General features: G+C 49.5%; 1 protein-coding gene and 2 non-coding genes across 8 annotated transcripts in view; 2 read left to right on the top strand and 1 right to left on the bottom strand.

Annotated features, from left to right (window-relative positions):
- CUX1 (cut like homeobox 1) overlaps positions 1-15,162 on the top strand; it is a 348,569-nt gene that overhangs the window by 284,905 nt on the left and 48,502 nt on the right. The gene's annotated exons all lie outside the window — the stretch shown is intronic.
- Positions 3,538-3,610, bottom strand: TRNAG-UCC. Its single transcript has one exon. It is a non-coding gene; the product is annotated as a tRNA-Gly (tRNA).
- On the top strand, positions 14,970-15,042 carry TRNAE-UUC. Its single transcript has one exon. It is a non-coding gene; the product is annotated as a tRNA-Glu (tRNA).

Raw genomic sequence — 15,162 nt, 5'->3', positions numbered from 1 at the left:
GGGGTTTGGATGATATATTTCCCTGCCTTTTGGTCTGTACTGGGGGGACTTGAAGGATCCCTTGTCCTGGATCCAGTGAGCTGAAAACACGGGCAAACTGAGTTCTTCGAGATCATGGCTTCTAGCGGAGAAGCAGAGGGTCGACAGCTGAGTGCAGGTCCCTCCCACGTCTTCTAACTCCTCGCTGTGTTCTTTTGTCAGTCTGTCACATGAAGCCCTGCCTTCGGGGCTGGGGTGCGAATCAGAGACGGGTTCTGTGCTCAGGGGGCTTCCAGCTTTATAACAGGATGTAGGGGACAAGGAATGGGCATTGCAGTTCAGGGCATGATGCTCAGGAGAGTGTCACTGGGGTTGAAGTCCAGCCTGGGAGCAGGTGGTGGAGAGCCTGGAGCGCCAGCCAAGGGGCTGGGGCTGCCTGCGGCCAGCATCAGAGAGCCCCGAGACCTGATCTCCGAGGTCACATCACCGCTTTCCAGACTCTTGGACATGGCAGCCCCGGGCTGGCCCGCGCACGGGCTCCTGGACCCCGTCCGTCCCGGGCCTTCCTGGGCACACAGTTGTGCCGGCCTCTTCCCACCCAGCTCTCGGGAACAGCCAGCGTCATGAGCTGTTCCTCTTTCTTCCTTTATCTTTCTAAACATGTTGATTAGTCTCCATATCCCATTGATTCATTGAAAACACAAACAAAGCTAAGTGAGGAGCATGGAACCCGCCAGCCTGTTGGAAGTTTTACGAGGGAAAACACGTGTCATGAGGGGAACAGCTGGGCGGCAGCGGCCGATACTTCGAAATTCCAAACCCACGCACAGATGCAGCCGGAGGACACTGGGCTGCAGCTCAGTTCCCTGCCAACGTGTTCTTGTGTTTGGGGTGTCCCGTCTTGAGGGGTGGAAGGCTGTGTCTAACCCGGGCTCTTGGCTTCCTTGGCTTCACCTCTGCAAGGAGCAGTTGGCCCTCGGTGAAGGATCAGGTGTACTTCTTTCTCCCTGCCTTTCTGGGTTGGCCAATCTAATTAGCAAGTGCTGGAGACCTTAACGCAGCCCTGGCTCGAATTCAAGACACATTAGGGAAATAATGGACGCAGTTGTTTTTACTAAGAGTTTCCCGGACCTTTGCATGGAAAATTAGCCCTGCCTCTCGCTTGAACAGAAAGCCGGCCTCCTGTTAAACTCTCCAAGTATTTGCTGCCCCATCAGAGTCAGGACCCAACTTGGCAGAACGTGACAGTTTTTAGATCAAACTCCCTCGTTCCTAAATAAAACAAGAAATCGCCTACAGTTCCAGGTCGGTTATGATCGATGCCAAAACCTTCTCTATGTCTGAACAAATTCTTCAAGAGTGGCCTTTTACTTTTTATTGTTATAGCAAGCCCTTGCTACTGTGCTGGAACATTCATATGACAGTCCCATTTCCAACATGGGAAAAACTCACAGGGCTCCTCAGAGGGACGTAAATGGTATTTGTAAGAGATCAAATTACTTTATAAAATAAAGTGATTTAAACTCTTGGGGAGTCTGCAGATTGAAGGAGGGAGGGAGGAGGAGGCAGTGAGCCCCTGGGTAAAAGTGAGCACTGTAGAACTTTCCCCTGGTTTCTGTGAAGAGGTGGCAGGAAGGCCTCTCCATGTTGCCATCTGAGCAAGATGGGCTTCTGCAAGGTGCTCAGTCGTGTCCGACTCTTTGTGACCCCTTGGACTGTAGCCTGCCCAGCTTCCTCTGTCCATGGGATTCTCCAGGCAAGAATACTGGAGTGTGGGTTGTCACTTCCTTCTCCAAGCAAGACGGGAGGTAGACTGCAAACCTCCCCCTCGACACGCACGCTGTGAGTCAGCAACTGGGAAGCCATCGATAGAGATAGTAATTATGGTGATTGTGGGGAAAAGTGGAAAAATGTTTCTAATATTCTAAGAAAATATAAAATTTTTTTAATATCATGATGGTGGCCAAGTGAAAATGCTTCTCTGGATCAGGAAAGACTAGAAAGTGCTTGTCAGAATGAAAAGAAAGGTGACCAATAGTGACAAGATTAGGGTGGCAATTTTCCTCATTTAAAATTTCTTCACTATCAGCCTTACCCTTTTAGGAGTGTTTCTAAAAATTAAAGTAGCTGTGCCTTTCAGGATGTAGAATATAGATTTGAAAAACAGAATTCTCTTATAATGATGATTGTTGACAAATTGTTGGGATGAATGGCTATTCAGTTCAGTTCAGTCGCTCAGTCGTGTCTGACTCTTTGCAACCCCATGGACGCCAGCCTTCCCTGTCCATCACCAACTCCTGGAGCTTGCTCAAACTCATGTCTATCAAGTCAGTGATGCCATCCAACCGTCTCATCCTCTGTCCTCCCCTTCTCCTCCTGCCCTCAATCTTTCCTAGCATCAGGGTCTTTTCCAATGAGTCAGTTCTTCGAATCAGGGGTCCAAAGTATTGGAGCTTCAGCATCAGTCCTTCCAGTGAATATTCAGGACTGATTTCCTTTAGGATTGACTGCTTTGATCTCCTTGCTGTTTGGGACTCCAGGATCTTTGACAGCTTAAAAAAATCAGTGTCTCAGAGAAAGCTCCCCAAAGGCAGGGGAGTAATGCCTGTAGCCTAGGATTTCTCCAGGGTTCTGATTCCCTACTGTCACCATGGCTACCATGGAATCCTTCCAAAGAGGCCCTCAGACCCAGAAAGATGCTCTGTCCTCAGTGGTGGCTTCATGAGGCCTCTGCCTGAGCCAGCTCAGCGTGGTGGCAGCAGGTGACTGCAGGAAGGTAATTCTAACCTTGGGTTAGCCTGTTTCTGAATGTTGGTGAGAAACAGTCAGTGTCTGAGAATCCAGGCTGCCGAACTGGCCTGGCCACCGGTTTAGACTCCCAGGTGTGGAAGGACTTTGGAAGACCTGCCTTCTGTCCATAGCCTCGTTCTGAGCAGAGATCGTGCAGATCTAATGCATGGCTCTGTGCTTAGTTACCATGGCGATGAGGTGCCCCAGGAGCAGAGGGCCTCACTTATCTCCACACTGAACTGCTGACACAGGAATCAGTTCTCTATGCTAAGAATTCCTGTCTGTCTCTTTCCACCCAGCCCCGTTGCCCTCAGCATCTCCATTTTCCTTAATGATTTCTCTGTCGAACTTGCTGGTCGGTTCTATGATAAAAGGAGAGAAAAACTCAAGTTTCTGGTGCCATCATCACTTTTCCTCTCTGCAGTTGTAATCATTTCTGAATGTCCCTTTGATGATTCGAGCGTCGGGATGATGGCCTCAGACATTGAGGAAAGCTGATGCCATTTTCAGCAAGTGACCTCTGCTTATTTTGGAAGCTGTCGAGGCCTCCATGAAGAGTAAGGAGAACACAAAATTCCATGTTGACATGAGTAGCTTAAAAAGCAAAAACGGTTTTTAAAGGACCAGACTTCAGATCAGTTACCTGATCCTTTACTTCCCAGTAGTCTAGTTTTCTACACATTTTTTTAAATAGGTATTTATTTATTTGGCTGTGCCAGGCCTCAGTTGCAGAACTCAGAATCTACATTGCAGCATGTGGGATCTTAGTTCCCCGACCAGGGATCGAACCTGGCCCCCTGCATTGGAAGCACAGAGTCTTAACCATTGGACCACCAGGGGAGTCGCTCAGCACACAATTTCTGGGTTGGCTTCTTTCAAAGTTCCCAGTGTTGGGTTGTCTTTGATCTAATATGGCAAACCTATTTGAAAGCAGGTGATCCTTGGGGAATGCCTCTCTTTTGTTTTTCCTCCAATCTCAGCTATCATCCATCAGCTGCCCCTGCCCTGCATAGCAATAGCAATGCTCAAGGGAACTACAGGGAGCCCTCAGAGAAGGAGAAGGGAGGGGCCTAGTGAGGCTTGCCTTCTCTGAGTGTGGCCTGCAGTCATTGCTTATCAGTTAGCGGGGTGTTTTTTTAAAGGAGGAAAACATGGAGCAGTGATGAAGGTGTGCCTATGTACATATGTGTAGGCAGGTACATAGTTAGATACGACTCCGATTGCATTGTTTTCTTTTCATTCTTTAAAGCTCATTTCATATTCATGGTTCCTTGGTGTGATTAATCTTTTTGCCTCACGGGAAAGAAGGAGACAGGAGACAGCTCTTAAGAGGGGAGAAAGAAAGGGGAACAGATTTTCCTGGATGCAACTCAGTCTGTCATCACCTTACAGAGAACTGATAGAGAGGACTCGCCCATGCGCTCAACTTTATAACTTTTCTTGCTTTTTTTTTTCTTTTAATTTTTATTGGAGTACAGTTGCTTTACGATGTTTTATTAGCTTCTTCTGTACAGCAAAATGAATTAGTCACACATACACATATATCCCCTCTTTTTTTGGATTTCCTTCCCATTTATGTCACCACAGGGCATTGAGTCGAGTTCCCTATACTATATAGTAGGTTCTATTTTAAACACAGTACTGAGTATGTTGTTGTTGTTCAGTCACTAAGTCATGTCTGACTCTGCAATCCCATGGACTGCAGCATGCCAGGCTTCATTGTCCTTTACTATCTACCAGAGTCTGTTCAAGTTCATGTCCATTGAGTCGGTGATGCCATCTAATCACCTCATCCTCTGCCACCCTCTTCTCCTTTTGCCTTCAGTCTTTCCCAGCATCAGGGCCTGTCATCTGTGGATATGTCAACCTAAATGTCCCTTGACAGAGGAATGGACACACACGTACATGTACAGGCATGCATGTGTGCACACAATGGACTATTACTCAGCCATAAAAAGGAACAAAATTGCACCATTTGCAGAGACGTGGGTGGAGCTAGAGGCTGCCATACAGAATGAAGTGAGTCAGAGAGAGAGACACAAATACAGTGTATTAACACATACATTTGCAGACTTAAAAACGGTACAGATCATTCTATTTGCAAAGCAGAAATAGAGACACAGATAGAGAACAACTGTATCAGCTTTTGTAACTTGTTACTCTGAGTTCCTGACTGCTGCTCACAAGCTTCCACACCTTCTTCCGATGGATTATTGCAAACTGTACAAGGGATGGCTCAGTCTCCTCTGATTAATTATAAAACACCCAGCTTTTCCCCAGCATGTCGGGTAGGAACTGCGGGTTCCAAGTCTCTGCCTGTGGAGAATTCCATGGCTCCACGTCGCTCTTCTCACTCGGCAGAGCACCAGTTGCCTCTTGAGAAGACAGCAGCTGCGTCCATCTCTTAACGTGGGTGGTCTCATGCATGCCCCTCCCTGACGTGAGGCCACAGGGCTCTGTGCTGTATATGGCCATACACAGACATGGCCCCCGATTAGGGACAGGCCAGCCTTCCTTTTTAATGCACATAATGGCTTTTATTCAGTAACCATGACATGGCCAGGAGATCATGTTCACAGTTTTAGTGCCTTTGATTTAGCAATAGGATCCTGCTGAAGCTTCCTCAAATAAGCCATTAGTTCCTCAATTTTTATTATTAAGTCAGGGTGTGGCATTTGGATAGCTCATTAAATAAGAAAAGGAAGGGCTCATTGTACCCCCAGAAAATTCCATGGCACCGTCTAAAGCAGGCAGAGCTCTTCATTCAGTACCATCAACTAGATCTGATTTGATTCTTTTTTCTTTTATGGAAATAGATCAGTCGTAGTAACTGTTGGTACTGTCTGAAAAGAACTATTCTAACCCTCATTTGTTTTGAGTAGCTGAAAAGATTTGTATATCCATAACTGATTTATACATGGCCCTAGACCACAGATCGAAAACAAAAGAGAATTCTGAAAAGCCATGTGTGATCTGGGAAGTGCCCCTGCCTAAGCAGGTGGCCGCAGCTCATCATTAGTTCGGGCCTCAGCCTCTGGCTTCACTCACCCGCCATGGACGTGGTGGCCAGAACCAAGTGCTCATCCATTTCTTGGTTGTGCCCTGCATGAGAGTGTTTTAATATGACCAGGAGTGCCATGATGAAGGAATTCTTCATCTAAGATCAGAAAAGACAGGTTTCTGGAGTCAGACACAGCCTGCCTTACTGCCGTCTGTTGTCGGGTCATGTGGGCACAGCCTGCCGGCAGGGAGGCCCCTGCTGCGAAGCGAGCCCCGAGGAGGGGCTGAGCCACGATGGGCTCAGAGAGGAGAACATTCCAGGCTGAGAGCTCTGCAAGTACAGAGGTTCACTGATGGGCTGGGACATGGGGGAGAACTTTTGGGCAAAAAGTGAAAGTACTCAAAGTCCCTACTTGTGGCTCAGCTGGTTAAGAATCCGCCTGCAACATGGGAGACCTGGGTTCGATCCCTAGGTTGGGAAGATCCCCTGGAGAAGGGAAAGGCTACCCACTCCAGGATTCTGGCCTGGAGAATTCCACGAACTATATAGTCCATGGGGTCACAAACAGTCGGACATGATTGAATGACTTTCACTTTCACTTTTGAAGGAAAGTGGTTTATGGAAGAATTTTGTCTTTTCTTTATGTAGAATGCTGTTGCTATTGCCGCCTTAAGGCTCATATAATAAGAAACCGAGTGTGACAGCAGGACGGAAGGGGGGCTTCTTGCTCCTCTGAGGTGACCTCAGTGACCTGTCCCTGTGGCGGCATTGGGATTCTCCCCTGGGATTCTCAGCCTGCTGCACCTTCCCCCTGTGGGCTTCCAGAGCATGGCGAGGCAGGCTGAGACTCAGGACACTCAAGAGTGGCCTTGGAGGCAGGCGAGGCCATAGCTGCCCCACCTGGCCTGCAGGCCACAGGGGAGGAGGACACGCTTCTCACAAGCTTCCCGAAAGTGTCACCCACTTCCCCATGTCACCTCCATGCCTGTGCTGCTCTTTGCTCACCTAGCCATTCTGAGCGTCTGTGGGATTCTTGGTAGCGCCTGGCCACGTGATCCTGAAACAGAGCCTCCCTGCAGCATTAACCAGGAAAGCAGAGGGTGCTCAAGGGTGGGACAAGCCAAGCCTGGCCTCATCTGCCCTCCCCTAGGGCACACCACACTTGCAGGCCCCACGCAGGCTTCCCTGGGGAGGCAGCCACCAAGCGAGACAGCCCAGTCCATGTTGCATATCAAAGCAGCAAATGTCCTCAGGATCCCCGGGAAAGGCTGCTCCAGCACACATCAGCCCCCACGGGTCTCTGTTCTCCTCTGAGTTGGATTCATCACTGAGGATAGAATCAGAGAGACTCTGTTGTTCGGTCATTCCAGTCGTGTCTGACTCTTTGTGATCCCACAGACTGCAGCACACCAGGCTTCCCCCCTTCACTATCTCCCTGAGCTTGCTCAAACTCACATCCACTGAGTCAGTGATGCCATCCTACCATCTCATCCTCTGAGTAACCCAAAGTTAGAGATTTGACTTTTATAAGATTTTTATTTATTTATTTTTATTTTTGGCTGTGCTGGGTCTTTGTTGCTATGCAGGCTTTTCTGTAGTTGCAGTGAGTGGGGTCTACTCTCTAGTTGCAGTGTGCAGTCTTCTCATTGCCATGGCTTCTCTAGTTGCCAAGTATAGGCTCTAGGGTGCGTGGGCTTCAGTAGTTGCCACTCCCAGGCTCTAGGACAGGCTCAATAATTGTAGCAAACGGGCTTAGTTCCCCCAAGGCATGTGGGATCTTCCTGGATCAGGGATGGAACCTGTGTCTCCTGCATTGGCAGGCAGATTCTTTACCACTGAGCCACCAGGGAAGCCCTTGACTTTTATTTTTAATTATAGTTTATGGTTTGTTTGTTTGTTTGTTTTAATAAGTAAAATGCATCATGGCCACAAAATGCAGGATTTAAAAGAACTTACACCCCTTTTAAAAAATAAGTCGCCCTCCCACCCTCATCCTCAAGCCCCCAGGCTCTCTCCCCAAAGGCACTTCTGCTGGTTTCCTGCAGAGAGCCTGTATATCTAGATGTTTGCTGCACATAGAAAGGCGCACACAGGACTCAGGGTGTGCCTTGCTTTTCTCACCTGGCAATGGATTGTAGAGACTCCCCCAGGCCAGCACATAAAGAATTTCTTCCTCTTTTCCCTGCTATAGGGACTTCCTATATCTGACCATACCATACTTTATTTAACCAATCACCAGTGAAAAATACTTAGATTGATTTTTAACAGCAGAACCTAAAACACGATCCTGCAGTAAGCAGCCTTGAGCACGTGTGAGCTGCAAATGGACACAGTGGGCTCAGAGCCAACTGCAGAGGGCTCGTCTTGTCTCGGCCTCTGAGCAGCTGTGTGGCCTTGGGCATGTGACTCGACATCTCTGTGTCTCAGCCTCTCTGTGTCTCAGTTTCTTCCTTAAAAGAGGAAAAGTACCTATCTCCTAGACCATAAGGAGTTTTAAATCCATGTTTAAAAGCCTCCAGAGCAGCAGCTGGCACTGAGGAAGTGCTAGTTGAGTGCCTGCTTTCCTACTGCTGCCCTTGAAACCACTGCCATTAGGTCATTTCACATGCATGAGGATAGCTATAGGATAGCAAGGATAGCTATAAAATCATGCATGTGCACACCTGACATGTCAGGTTCCTGGCTTTAAAATAGGAAACAGACCCAGCACTCACTTCTTGGGTGGAGACTCAAGTGGGAGCATTGCTGGGCGGTAGCTGGCGCAGAGGGTCAGCCAAGGGAGGACTTGAATGCGGCTCTCCAGCATCCTGGCCTCCCTGAAATGTTGACCATCCATCTGCCATTCCATGAGGTTGACCCAAAATCTTGAGCTTCAAGAGTTAAGACTGCAGGTCATTGCTCAGGCCATCTGGGGCAAACTCAGAGCCAGGCCATCTCGTCTGGATACGCTCGTCTGGGCGACTGTGGGCACAGGTGGCAGCCCCATCTCATTCAGCCTGGACCCTTGGTGCTGGCACGCCCTAACTCCCCGTTAGGAGGAGGCCCCAGCAAGCCCTGGACACAGGCCTCTGGGCGCATCTCCTTTCTCTTCCCCTTAGACTTTCTCTGGAGAATGGAATTTACAGTACACTGGGCATTCAGTGGAAGAGGCAAAAGCAGGTCACAGGAGCAAATGAGGACTTGTGCTTTCAGTTTTGGTTCCAGAGAAGGAAGAAGCTTAAATGTGTATAAACGCTCAGGTAATTTTTTTAAAGGTGCTAAGACTACAGTGAAGAAACTCACATGTTTGCATCTTTGATGTGCCAAGGGCAGTGCTAATACCTTTAATCCCTAATCAGGGAGCAGAAATGATGTCCCCCATCTTTTAGATACTCAGAGTGAGAGGCAGTTTGCCCCCGTCAAGGAGGAGGTCGAAGAGGCACAAGCACTCTGAGGCCAGAGTCTTGCTGCCGTGGGGGTGCCCGAGAACTCGGTCCCCCACGGCAGGTGAGGGGCTGGTCCCTGAAACTACACCCAGAGAAGTCAAGGCCACGTTTCAAAACGAAGAACAAAACTGGGCCCAAATGATAAATGGGCAGATATTTAAAAATCAGATCCAAGATGAACAATTAACAGAAAATCACATGCCTCCGTTAGTACCGAGGGCATCCCATCGTGTTTCAGGCTGGGAGCTGGGCGTAAAAGAAGGGAACCCAGCACCAGGTCTGTGGCAGAGTCAGAGCCAAGTTCATGAAGCTCTGCAACAGAAAGGGTGTAACCATCTGACCTGTGATACGGGTCCATGCTGATTTCAAGCCCCTTCCAGGCTAGATCTCAGGAAGACCCACATGGTGGCCCCAGTTCTTTCCCAAGCAAGGACAGCTTCATGCCCTCTTCCTGCCAGGGGCCCTCTGCCAGCCCAGGACCCTCAATTCCAGCCCCCTGCAGACTGGCCTCTGGGCCACAACCACGCTCAGGAGCGAGAAGGGGGTCCCCGGGAGAACAAAGTGAGCCAGGCAGCCTCCGTCACCAGCTTCATCTTGATTTCGTGTCTTCCTCTTCCCTTCAGAACTGGATTCCTAAATATAGCCCAAGTCTGAATTGGCAGATGTTGGGTTTGTCCTTTACAAGAGGGCCAAAATTAGCCTGTCATTTGGCACCTAAATAAAGCAGCCAAACTGCCTTTGTACCAGCTTTGAAACAAGGAGGGACTGGAGTTGCCGCATTTTACTTGATAAGGAGACTTGCCTTGGAAGCCGGAGCATCACCTCTGAAACCAAGAGGCTGAGGAGGGGCATGCCTTCCTCTGACTGGACCCTCTTACCCATGAATTACAGTCAGTTCATTCCACATAGTTTAAATACCTCGTGAGACTGGAGGAGGAGGATCCATACTCCACAGAAATGGCACTTTGAGAGAACAGCCGTGGTGACTCTCAGTTGGGGAGGAAAAGAGCAATCTGTCCGAAGTGCCTGGAGCTGGGTGAGCACAGGGGCTCCCCAGGGGCAGCAGAAAGATGTTATAATCAATTACCACATCATAACACTGATGTATGATAATTACTGAGTGTTTCTCCTGAGATAGTGCAGCATTTGGCTGGAATGCAGTTCTTTCATGGTCCACTGCCTGATTAATATGCAAATAATAGGCTGATTGCATGATGAATGCAGAAAATGAGTTCGCTGATAACGTGAGCACTGAAGCGGGAAGATGATAAATTACTTTTACTGACTGTCGTACATTTAAGTACCCTTTCTCAACAATTTCATCACAAATTAAGTAAAGCAGTATGGAGAGATTAGGAGGATGTGTAAAATAATGTACCTTAATAGCTTTCCTAATACCGTTGCATGCAACGAAAATGTCACTCGGTTCTGCTCAGCACAGCCCAGGGCCCGTGGAGGGCCAGATCGGAGCACTCACCTGCGTGTTGGAGGGGAGCCGAGAAGCAGCCCACCCCACCAGCACATTCCATATCAGCCAGGGATTCTCTAAGGAATATTCCATCACAGCGCAGACATCGTCTGCACACCAGGCTGCCCAGCAGCGTTACTGAGAGGAGGCAGGCTGCTCTGGGGGCAAATCCCAGAGCCTCCCCACAGATGGGCATGCGGAGGCCTGCTGTCCACCAGGTGCCTCTGGGAAAGGAAAGTTTCTGAGCTGCAGGCCTAAAAGACTCAGAAGGAAAACACAATCCAAAAACCACCTCTCAGCTCCTCCAACTCTTAGAAATACAGGAAAATTAATTCCACCGCCAGAATGGCGGTCTGAGCTGCCTAGCAGACAGTAGCACTACCGGCGAAGGGCGGGCAGGTCTACTCAAAGCCGTAAAGGAGCCCCCGAGAAAGAGAGAAAACACATGCGCACAGGCACACCACGCACAGTGATTAATCTTTGATTACAGCAGAGCAGTTTAACTAGATGGTTTGTTTTTTCCCATCTCAGTAATATATATTTAGACTGTTTGTATGACATACATTTTCTCTTAATGCACAGGGATGCATTGATAAGTGCTTATACACACAGCTGGTTCGGTAATAAGGTTATTGAAGGTAATTTGAAGGCATTATTTCTAAATCAGTATGGATCTGTGGAAAGCTGGGAACGTCAGCACCGTGCCTTCCGAGGCAGGGCTAACCCCGTCGCCCGGGGTGGCTTCTGTGGCCTCGCCAGGCTGGGGGTTCACTACCAAGGTTGAGTTGTAGCCAAAGGAAGGGTTTTGACTTTTAATATTCCCAAACTCTGCTTTGACACACACACGTATGTCCTTGAGGGCTCATAAAAGATACACAAGAAAAATAACGCAAGCCTGGCGGGGGAGCAGATTTACCTGCAGTGCCCACCCCCCAGGTGAGTCTCAGGCCCGCCCCACCTAGGCAGCTTTCCCAGGTGTGGCTGGAGTCAACTCAGAATTGCCACGATCCTTCCCCACCTCCACCCAACATCATGTGCTTTCCCAGCCTGGGGAGAAAAGAGGAGGGTAAGAAACCATCCTCCCCCTCCGTGAGGAGGTGAGAGAAGCTCCTGGTGGCACAAGGCGGCACTGAGAGAGACTCAGTCGTGCCGCCTCACCCCCTGCGGCCTGCTGCAGCTAGCCCCCAGGACGGCCCTCCCACCTCCACCCTCGTGCGCTCAGCCTCTTCTCCCAGATCTGTTCTCCATCCAGCCTTCCTTGTGAAAGCACCGCCACCCCCACCATCACCTGAGCAGGGGGGTCTGGCAGCCCACCTCACACCCTCTCTCCTCACCCCCACTCCCAGACACGCGCGCACACACAGTTTCTGGTTCCTAAACATCCAGACCCATCTCTCCATACTGTATATCCAGCTGGGCCCCTGCCCTCCTTCAGATCCTTCCCCGGGATTAAAGTCCCGCCTTCTCAGTGTGTGACTGTCCCTCCTGCCCCCAGCCTCAGTATCAATGTCATAGTGCTGTAAGCTGCCACCACCCTCTGGACATCCCCCTCCACTCCCCTCCTGGTCCTTGTTCCCCTTGGACATCCCTCCCATCCCCCTCCTGGTCCTCGTCACAGGGGTCTTTGTGACAGTGACCTCGTAATGATGTCTGCCTGGGTCACCACTGTCCCCCACCTCCTAGCAGCCATCTGGCACTGAGAAGGTCCCTTTATTGAATGAAATGTTCTCCCCCCGTCCCCCCACCGCTCTTCAAGGGGCTTGCAAGTCAGGCTTGGGGACATAAGCTGGCACAAGTTAAATAGAAACTTTGCATTAAACAAGTTTTCTTCGTTAATAAGTAAACTATTTTGGCTTTTAAGTCACTATAAGAGTTCCTTGCACATGCTCAGTCGCTCAGTTAGGTCCAACTCTTTGTGACCCCATGGACTGTAGCCCACCAGCCTCCTTTGTCCATGGAATTTTCCAGGCAAGAATACCAGAGTGGGTTGCCATTTCCTTCTCCAGGGGATCTTCCCAACCCAGGGATTGGACTCACGTCTCCTGCATTGGCAGGTGAATTCTTTACCACTGAGCCACCTGGAAAGCTCAAGAGTTCCTTAGGCAGACTTAAAACAATGTTCACACACCAGCACCTACTATCTCAGTTTTGCTATAGAAACAGTGATTTGGTAGGTTTGCTGAGATTTTCAGTGACTTAAGGCAGTGCCCAGCCCAGGCGGGCTGAGGGCCAAAGAGTATTGCCAACCCAGGGCCAGCGAGGGGGCAGGTAGGGCCTGGCCGTGGGAGGGGTGTGCACTGACGCTTGATGCCGTCTCTTTGGGAGAGGGCTTTCCCCAAGTCAAGAGGAGACCCGCTCAGGCCCTTGAGGATGGGGCCTGGGTCAGTGAGACCTTCCCCTTTACTCCTCTGCTGGCATCAGGTGCAGGCCCTTGGAAAGCAGGCTGTTCTGTGGTGGGGCCACATCACATGCTCTGATGTGTCTAAGCATGTTGTTGGGTTATTTCTGTTCCTTTCTAGATAGCCAGTATGCAGTGGCGTGGGGGGCCAGAGGTGCAAAAGCTCCTCCATGGCTCTATGACAACTATCAATCCCCACTTTTGTTTTTTTGACTGTGTCAGGTCTTAGTTGCAGCATGCAGAATCTTTTTGGCTGTGGCACGCGGGATCTAGTTCCCTCACCAGGGATCGAACCTGGGCCCCCTGCATTGGGAATGTGGAGTCTTACCCACTGAACCACCAGCGATGTCCCTCTCCACGTATTTTGTTTCAAGCCCCTGCTATTCAATCCAAAAGCAGAAAACTCAAAAGCAGAAAACTCCACATTGTTTACGTGGGCCATGTCTAGTGGAGATGTGGCTGGAGAAATAGGTGGGGTCCTGACGGGCCACGAGCCTCTGCCCAGAGACTCAGAGGCAGGGGGCCATCAGCGCCGCCTCCCCTACCCCGCCCCGAAGGCAAGGTCTGGTGCTCAGGGATGTCAGAGAGAGGGTCTCACGTCACCCTGTGGCCCTGAAACGCAGGAGGGCAGATCAGGCTGCCGTTCACCTTTGATACAGAGAAGCTCATTACTTCTAAAGAGGGCTGTCAGCCATAAACCCTCAGGTCGGGGGTCCCTTTGGAGAGGAGCCACATGAACCTTGAGTGAGTCCTCACGTTTCAACTGGGGTTCCATGTCCCCAGCACTATTCCACATCTGAACTCGGCTGGGGAACGTTCTGGGCTGGTGGTCACCCTGCGGTGGCTTCTGAAGCTGTCACCACTGTCAGCCAGAAGGGCCCTGAAGCTGGGCAGGGTCCTCCCACACCAAGGCTCCCATCCCTACTTGGGCTCCGTCTCCACCCTGTGCCTCCCTGGAACCCCTCTTCCTCTGCTCTTTGATTTCTGCCCTCGCTCAACCACGTTGCCATGTGCCAGGCCATGACCTTACTGTTCCCCCAACCTTCTCCTTCTCTCTCCCATCTTCCATACTTGTCTTTCTAGTCACTTGGAATTTCCTGGCTTGGCGCGGGCTCAAAGCCTAAACTATGGACATAATGGAAAGCGGTGCATCAGACCAGCTGCCAGTTAAATAATGTTTGGGTTCTTGTCAGAATGTCACAGAGCGCCCTGTCATTTTGTTTCAGCAACTTGTCCTTCGGAATGCACAGTTCGCCTTATGGCATGCCAGCAGTAAAAATGTCACTTACAATAATTACTTTTTGGTGAAAATGCTTGCTGACTTCCTACCTTCAAGCTGTTTTTTACACAGTGGGGAGATAATAAGAAATGACTTTATCCTGACTGCTCAAATGAACACTAAATGGAATTTGGGTTATTATTACTGCAGATAGAGGGCTGGGTATGGAAATTTAAACAGTGGATCGTGTAAACTGCAGAGAGATTTGTCTCTGAAAATTATGGCGGGTGTGCATTTTCAATTGGCTTCCATTGAAAACTTAAGGCAGCTGTTGTTTGCCTGCTGTTTTTGGAATATAATATTTTTCATAATCCTTTTATAGTTCCTGAAAGCTCTGTGTATTTTAGGGGGCCTTGAGTCACTGTCTGTGCTTCCTGTATCTTACTATCCAGGCTTCTTTTCTGCAAGATTCGAAAATTAATCTTGGAAAATTAACCTTCCCCCCAAAATTAATCCATACAGATCATTTTTTAAATGTAACACCTTACTACTGGCATCAGAATTGGATTAGATGGTCTGTGTAGCTGGGCTTTTAAGGCAAATTACCCATTTTCAGTTGCCCCAGTCCCACAGGCTGCAGACTTCTTGAAAGCACAGTCGGTGTCTAATTTCTCTTACCGCTTGGAATTTACCTGATGGTCCAGTTGTTAGGACTCAGCACTTTCACTGCTGGGGCCCAGGGTTCAATCCCCGGTCAGGGAAGTAACCTCCCGCAAGCTATGTGGCTTGGCTAAAAGAAAACAAAAAAGTAAAAATAGCATCTCTTATCCCTCTGCCAAGGAGAGTCCACAGCACAAAGCAGGAGCTTTAAAAACATTGGCG

This window comes from Cervus elaphus, chromosome 10 (genome assembly GCF_910594005.1).
Source record: "Cervus elaphus chromosome 10, mCerEla1.1, whole genome shotgun sequence".
In the NCBI taxonomy this organism is placed as follows: Eukaryota; Metazoa; Chordata; class Mammalia; order Artiodactyla; family Cervidae; genus Cervus; species Cervus elaphus.
The sequence above is the reverse complement of the archived record's forward strand: the minus strand, read 5'-3'. Positions and strand labels throughout refer to the sequence as shown.